The sequence below is a fragment of the Oncorhynchus gorbuscha genome, linkage group LG06, assembly GCF_021184085.1.
Source record: "Oncorhynchus gorbuscha isolate QuinsamMale2020 ecotype Even-year linkage group LG06, OgorEven_v1.0, whole genome shotgun sequence".
Taxonomy (NCBI): Eukaryota; Metazoa; Chordata; class Actinopteri; order Salmoniformes; family Salmonidae; genus Oncorhynchus; species Oncorhynchus gorbuscha.
In genome coordinates, this window is record NC_060178.1 from 17,121,114 (window position 1) to 17,127,790 (window position 6,677).

A 6,677-nucleotide genomic window follows, 5' to 3' on the forward strand; every position below is an offset into this window, starting at 1 on the left:
CTGTCAGGTGTCTTCACAGACATTTTCAACCACTCCTTGTCCCAGTCTGTAATGCCATGTTTCAAGCTGACAACCATCATTCCGGTTCCCAAAAACTTTAAGGCATCCTGCCACAATGACTACCGCCTTGTAGCACTCAAATCTGTAATAATGAAGTGGTTTGAAAGGCTGGTCATGACACAGAACTCTATCATCCCAGACACCCTGTACCCACTCCAATGTGCATACAGACCCAACAGATAGATCCACATACATTGCAATACCTCCCTCTGCAACTGAACATTCTGACAAGCCAGATAGTAAGAGTAGGCAACAACTCTGCCATGCTGACCCTCAACATTGGGCCCCCCAAGGGGTGTGTGCTTAGCCCCCTGTACTCCCTGTTCACCCATGACTGTTTCCACTCACCACTCCAACAAGTTTGCTGATGACATGACGGTGGTAGGCCTGATCACCAACAGCGATGAGGTCAGAGACTTGGCAGTATGGTGCAAGGACAACAGCCTCTCCCTCAACGACAGGTAAGACCAAGGTGCCAATCGTGGAAACAGGGGCGGGTGCACATCCCCATCCACGGGGCCGCAGTGGAAAGGGTCAAGAGCTTCAAGTTCCTTGTGTCCATACCACTTAGGACTTAACATGGTCTTCTTACGCCAGCACAGCCGTAAAGAAGGCATGGCAGTGCCTCTTCTCCCTCAAGAGGCTGAAAAATGTGGCATGGCCCATTAGATCCATAGGAACTTTTACAGTTGCACCATCGAGAGCATCCTGCTGACTGGTTGTAAAACCGTCTGGTATGGCAAGTACACAACCCTCAACTGGAAGCCCTATACAGGCTGGTGCCGACTGTCCAGCACATCACTGGGAGGAGCTCACAGCCATCCAGGACATACACCCGAGGCGGTGCCTGAGAATCTGGATCTGAAAACCAGTCACTATCTGGTGACCCCCATTTGCCTCATGCAGCACGACACATACATATCCTTTGCATAGAGTTGACCAGGCTGTTGATTGTGGCCTGTGGAATGTTGTCCGGAAATATTGGTGGGAACTGCAACACACTGTCGTACACATTGATCCAGAGCACCCCAAACAGGCTCAATGGGTGACATGTCTGATGAGTATGTAGGCCATGGAAGAACTAGGACATTTTCAGCTTCCAGGAATTGTTTACAGATCCTTGCGACATTTATCATTCTGAAACACGAGGTGATAGCAGCTAATGAATGGCACGACAATGGGCCTCGGGATCTTGTCACGGTATCTCTGTGCATTCAAATTGCCATCAATAAAATGCACTTGTGTTCGTTGTCTGTAGGTTATGCCTGTCCAATCCATAACCCAACCTCTGTTCGCAAACCGGTCGCACCACATAAAGTCATACACACTGTCATCTACCAAGTAGAGTTGAAACCGGGATTCATTCATGAAGAGCACACTTCTCCAGCATGCCAACGGCATTTGCCCACTTTAGTCAGTTACAACGTGTTGTAGAAATATTTGCTTTATTTCATTTCTCAGATACCGGAACTTGTGAATACAAATAGAATTTATTACAAAGTAACAAGCCGAGCTGGTTCATGGATCAACCAACTTTCCAGCCTCGGCACACACTTTCTATAGTTTTCATCCTTACGTCACACACATAGTAACTCCTCTTTATGTTAATGACTCATCCCCTCTGGCATTTAGCCACCATTATCTTTTTGCCTTGCACTCACTTCAGCTTGGTTTCCATTTTCTTATTGGCACAGACATTAGGGCATAGATTATATTGGTGGCGTAACCATATCAATGGTCCAAAAATAAACAGACTCCCAAGACACATGCATGTCTAATGGTGCTAAAGTAAAACAAAACTATGCTCCTAATTAGAGGTTGACCAGATATGATTTTTCAACGCCGATAACGATTACTGGAGGACCAAATAAAGCCGATACCGATTAATTGGCCGATTTATTTATTTATTTTTTACTTGTAATGACAATTACAACAATACTGAATGAACTTATTTTAACTTAATATAATACACTAAATCAATTTAGCCTCAACTAAATAATGAAACCTGTTCAATTTGGTTGAAATAATGCAAAAACAAAGTGTTGGAGAAGAAAGCAAAAGTGCAATATGTGCCATGAAAAAAGCTAACGTTTAAGGTTATTTCAATTGGCTGATTTCCTTTTATGAACTGTAACTCAGCAAAATCTTTGAAATTGTTGCGTTTATATTTTTGTTCAGTATAGAAGGTTGATTAACTGTATTGCAAATATATAGACAGTGGTAGGCCTGATCACAGACTATGATGAGACAGCCTATAGGGAAGAGGTCAAGACCTGGCCAGGTGGTGCCAGACTAAAAACCTATCCCTCAACGTAACCAAGACTAAGGAGATGATTAGGGACTACAGGAAAAGGAGGACAAAAGCATGCCCCCCATTCTCATCGCCGGGGCTGTAGTGGAGCAGGTTGAGAGCTTCAAGTTCCTTGGTGTCCACATCACCAAAAAAGAAACATGGTCCAAACACACCAAGACAGTCGTGGAGAGGGCACACGACAAAGCCTATTCCCTCTCAGGAAACACTTTATTTTTTACCCCAAGCCATAAGACTCCCGAACAGGTAATCAAATGGCTACCAGGACTATCTGTATTGTGCCCCCCACCCTTCTTTACACTGCTGCTACTCTGTTTATCATATATGCATTTCACATTAACCATACCTTCATGTACATACTGACTCAATTAGTCCGATTTACCGGTCTGTATAGAGCCTCACTACTGTTATTATTCACTGTCTTTTTACTGTTGTTTTTTTAGTTCCTTACTTATTGTTCACCTAATACCAATTTTTTTACTTAAATTGCACTGTTGGTTAGGGCCAGTAAGTAAGTATTTAACTGTAAGGTCTACTACACCTGTTGTATTCTGTGCACGTGACAAATAAACTTTCATTTGATATAGGCATATTGTTCATTTGGAGAAATGGGAGGTGTTTGATGCACAGGAAATCTAATAATGGTAGGCTAATAAAAACGTAGGTCTAATGATAAAACAGTGCATTTGCCGTTGGAAAGGAGATAGCATAGCAGCATGTCTTCTAATATCTTTCCTTGACTTTAATAGGCCTAAATAATCTTATTGCAGGAGAGCTCTCCTTTTCTGACATAAGTGGTATAAATTATTCCCACCCCACAACAAATAGTAGGCTAGCATTTATCAAATCACTCATTCAATAGCCAAGCATTCTCAAAGGTAAATAGATCGGTAGCCTTGACAGTATGGGTAGGCTACAGTATTGCGGTACAATATTAGGTGTTCAACATCATAGCCCATTTAAAAAAGGTGCTACATGTTATATTTGTGGCCAGAAATTATATTGTCAAATTGACTGAAGCTGAGTGATTTGTAGAAGTATCACATCCTAACAAATTGTGTCATGTGGTAGAAATATTGGTCCAATAATATTCTTCAGATAGTGGAACTTGTGAATTCAAATAGACTTTATTACAAAGCAACAAGCCGAAATTGGGATATATTGTTTTTAGACCTGAGGAAAGAGTGCCTACTACTGGCCCTTCAACACCACTTCCAGCAGCATCTGGTCTCCCATCTAGGTACCGACCAGGACCAACCCTGCTTAGCTTCAGAAGCAAGCCAGCAGTAGGATGCAGGGTGGTATGCTGCTGGCTTATCTCTTCGTCTTGCTTCTACCTTGTTTACACCCATCTTAACTTGGATATCCCTCGTCTTAATGGCACAGACTTCCGAGCATAGATTCTACTGGTGGCGTAACAATAGCAATGATACAAAAAAATGCCTAATGACCCTTCCCTTAGCCTAATGACCCAGACACACACATACGGTAAAGCCTATATTGATTCTGTTTAGTACTCTAAGATACATAACACATGTAATGAAAAATCGCCTATAGGCACATGCAGGTGCTGTGGCACAATCGGTTAGCTGGCGGCTCACCAGTAAGAAGGCTGCAACATTAAATTGCATTATTTGGGGGGGGTGTATTTAAACACTATTATTGCTCTACTACTGTAGATATATTAAATACTTTTTTTTATAACTACAATGCTAAAATATTATATGTAGTACCTCTAAATTTCTGCGCATATATCAAAACCAGGAGATGAAACCAATCCTTCACAGATCAAAAAAATATTGAATAACTATTTTGGAAAAACCACTGAAACGTTCTACACACACCTCTGCCAAAATTTGTCATTGTGCTTTCTTTAAGGAACTTTCATGTCCCAGTTCCAACATCTCCAAATTAGGGTGTTTTTTTTAAACCATAAACTGTGAACTAAGGCGTTTTCGGTGGAAAAATCGTCTTTACAAATATAACACTTACAAGGACATGTGAATTCAATAAAGGCTTTGAAATAAAAAAATATCAGTCCGCGGAACAACCAACTTCCTTAAGCACTGGTTCTGTATTTATACACATACAGCATATGAGTTCATCCCACATGCAAATGAATTTACTTCTACCAGTCCATCTGCCACCATTATCTTTTAATGCAAGTGTCCTGTTTGTTCACGCCCATATCTGCTTTCAGTTAGTTTATAATGGTGGCAGGACCCTTCATTGTCCTAAAAATAATATATGTATAGCTACCATATGGACTTTTAGCTCTGTGTGCTCTTTGGTATGTTGCCCTTATTACGACTAAATAGACTGTGTGTCCCTCCATCATTAGTATGTCCATTTATCCTAATATTTGGTATGCTGCCCTTTCCAGACAAGCAAACATGTACATGTCGCCTTTTCCTCTCGTGGTCTAATGTATACATGTCTTTGTTCTATGTAACTTCCACAGGTTTTAGCGCTCGTTCACAAAGCACAAATATAATATTGCACTGTTTTATCAATGAAAACATACTAGGCTGTGTTGTGTGTGACAGTTTTCTAAATCCCCATAATTTGTGGCGCACGAAAAATCCTAAAATCTCCATTTACGTCAGAATTTCGTCAAAAATGTAAGCACTGTTAATGATAAATGAGGCCCCAGGCTTCGTGGAGTTCAGCTAACTTTACGCCCTTACAAAAAAAGATCGCAGTCAGCGTGCAATATAACTACAGTATGCTGCAAATACTTCGTCCAAAACAACGTTTTTTCGCAGTTGTAAATTTGCAGTGTAACTGCAGTTATACTGCAGTTTCAAAACTACAATATGTTTTGTAAGGGCGCGACTACTGCATTCACCCAAGGTCTATAGCCTACTTTAATGTACATTATAAAATGCTTACCGTGTACCTATGTTTGTCCTCTGTAGATGCGTGCCTTTGTTTGCTGAAATCTATAAGTTTTCAAAAGTTAATAAAATACCATTGACTGCATGCTCATTTATGTTTCTCGAAGATGGCAACAAAGTGAAAATGCGCATGCTCAATAAGTATTTGGAGACCAAGGCCTGTCGTCTGATTCAAGGTATGCGTTTCTGAACTAAATCTTTTTTTAAAGTATTGACCTTGAGCGAATCTATTTAGTCGGAGATTAATCCCACAAAGCCTGTTCTCTGCTCGACTCCGTTGGAGTTAATCAGAAACTTCCTTCACGATGGGTTGAGTTTAGTCAGCTACGATGGACCACCCTGGGTCACGTGTGCATCATGCTAGTCTGAGTTGCTATGCGCAAATGTATTAATAAATCACAATATCATAGGCAGGATCATTTAGCCTAATATAGCCTACTTTCTTCCTTTTCAGTGGGTCAAATAAACACTGCCTTACAGAATTGCCTTGCTTTTAGTCAGAAAATATTAGCCTACAGTTTGAGTTATCTGCTGTCCAGCATGTACAGATAACTATTTATTTACTTCATGTTAGTAAGAGATAGACCTAAAATTATATTTTAGAAAATGTACTTACAGATTATTCTAAAGACACCTTGTCCGTTAAAACCCGTAATCCTCAAATTGCTCCTTTGACTCCAGCTTCAGCAGCCACACCAACTACGTTTTCTACGGTACCTTTTTCTGAAAAGGCATGTACAGATTATCCTATCCTAAAATCACATTGTCTGTTAAAACACGTAATCCTCAAATTGCTCCTTTGACTCCAGTTTCATCAACCACGCCAACTACGTTTGCTACGGTAACTTTTTTCTGAGGTGCGTTCAATTCGCTTGAACGTTTGCTACGTTGCGGAACTGTTTGTACTGAACCACACATTTCCCCCGAAACGTTCTTGGTACGTTTGCTCCCATTTGGTGGGTGTGGCTTCAGAGGTGAAAATCTGATATCAATTTTGGAGGCGACAATTACATTACATTTTCTCAAGAGCAATTCCTGAGGGTGACACCAAAAGTAGTGCTGTAACACATAGCCTACGTTGTAATATGTTAAATGTATATTGAGGAACCATAATTACTACTACTGGATAATTGATAGGTACAGTAGTTAAATGAAGGGTTGTCCCAACTTGTTAAATTGTTTAAATCATTATAATACTAATAATACTAATAGTTATAGCAGTGTTCCTTATCAGTCCAGTATGTTTGCAGGTATTTGTATTTACAACCAGCAATACCAAGCAAGGCCAGTAGGGGGTAATGGTACTGTATGGGTGCAGGTTTCATAAATACAATGAACATGGTGAGATCTCATCTCAAAGAATCTCCATTGAGAACCATCACGAAGTTGGTCTACGCACTGAACTGTCC

The 6,677-nt window shown here is 40.6% G+C and overlaps 1 protein-coding gene across 5 annotated transcripts in view; it reads right to left on the reverse strand.

Moving 5' to 3' along the window:
* Positions 1–6,163, reverse strand: part of si:ch211-106e7.2 — a 31,446-nt gene extending 25,283 nt beyond the window's left edge. The window contains exons 1-2 of one of the 5 annotated variants that reach the window (XM_046352523.1): positions 5,485–5,559; positions 5,264–5,313 (exon numbers count right to left, since the gene is read on the reverse strand). The gene's annotated coding sequence lies outside the window, so the exon portion shown is untranslated. Of the gene's footprint in view, positions 1–5,263; positions 5,577–5,884 lie in introns of those variants that run through there. The other 4 variants (XR_006839218.1, XM_046352522.1, XM_046352524.1 and 1 more) reach the window with 4 other exon arrangements.
* Between the last annotated feature and the right edge of the window lie 514 nt (positions 6,164–6,677).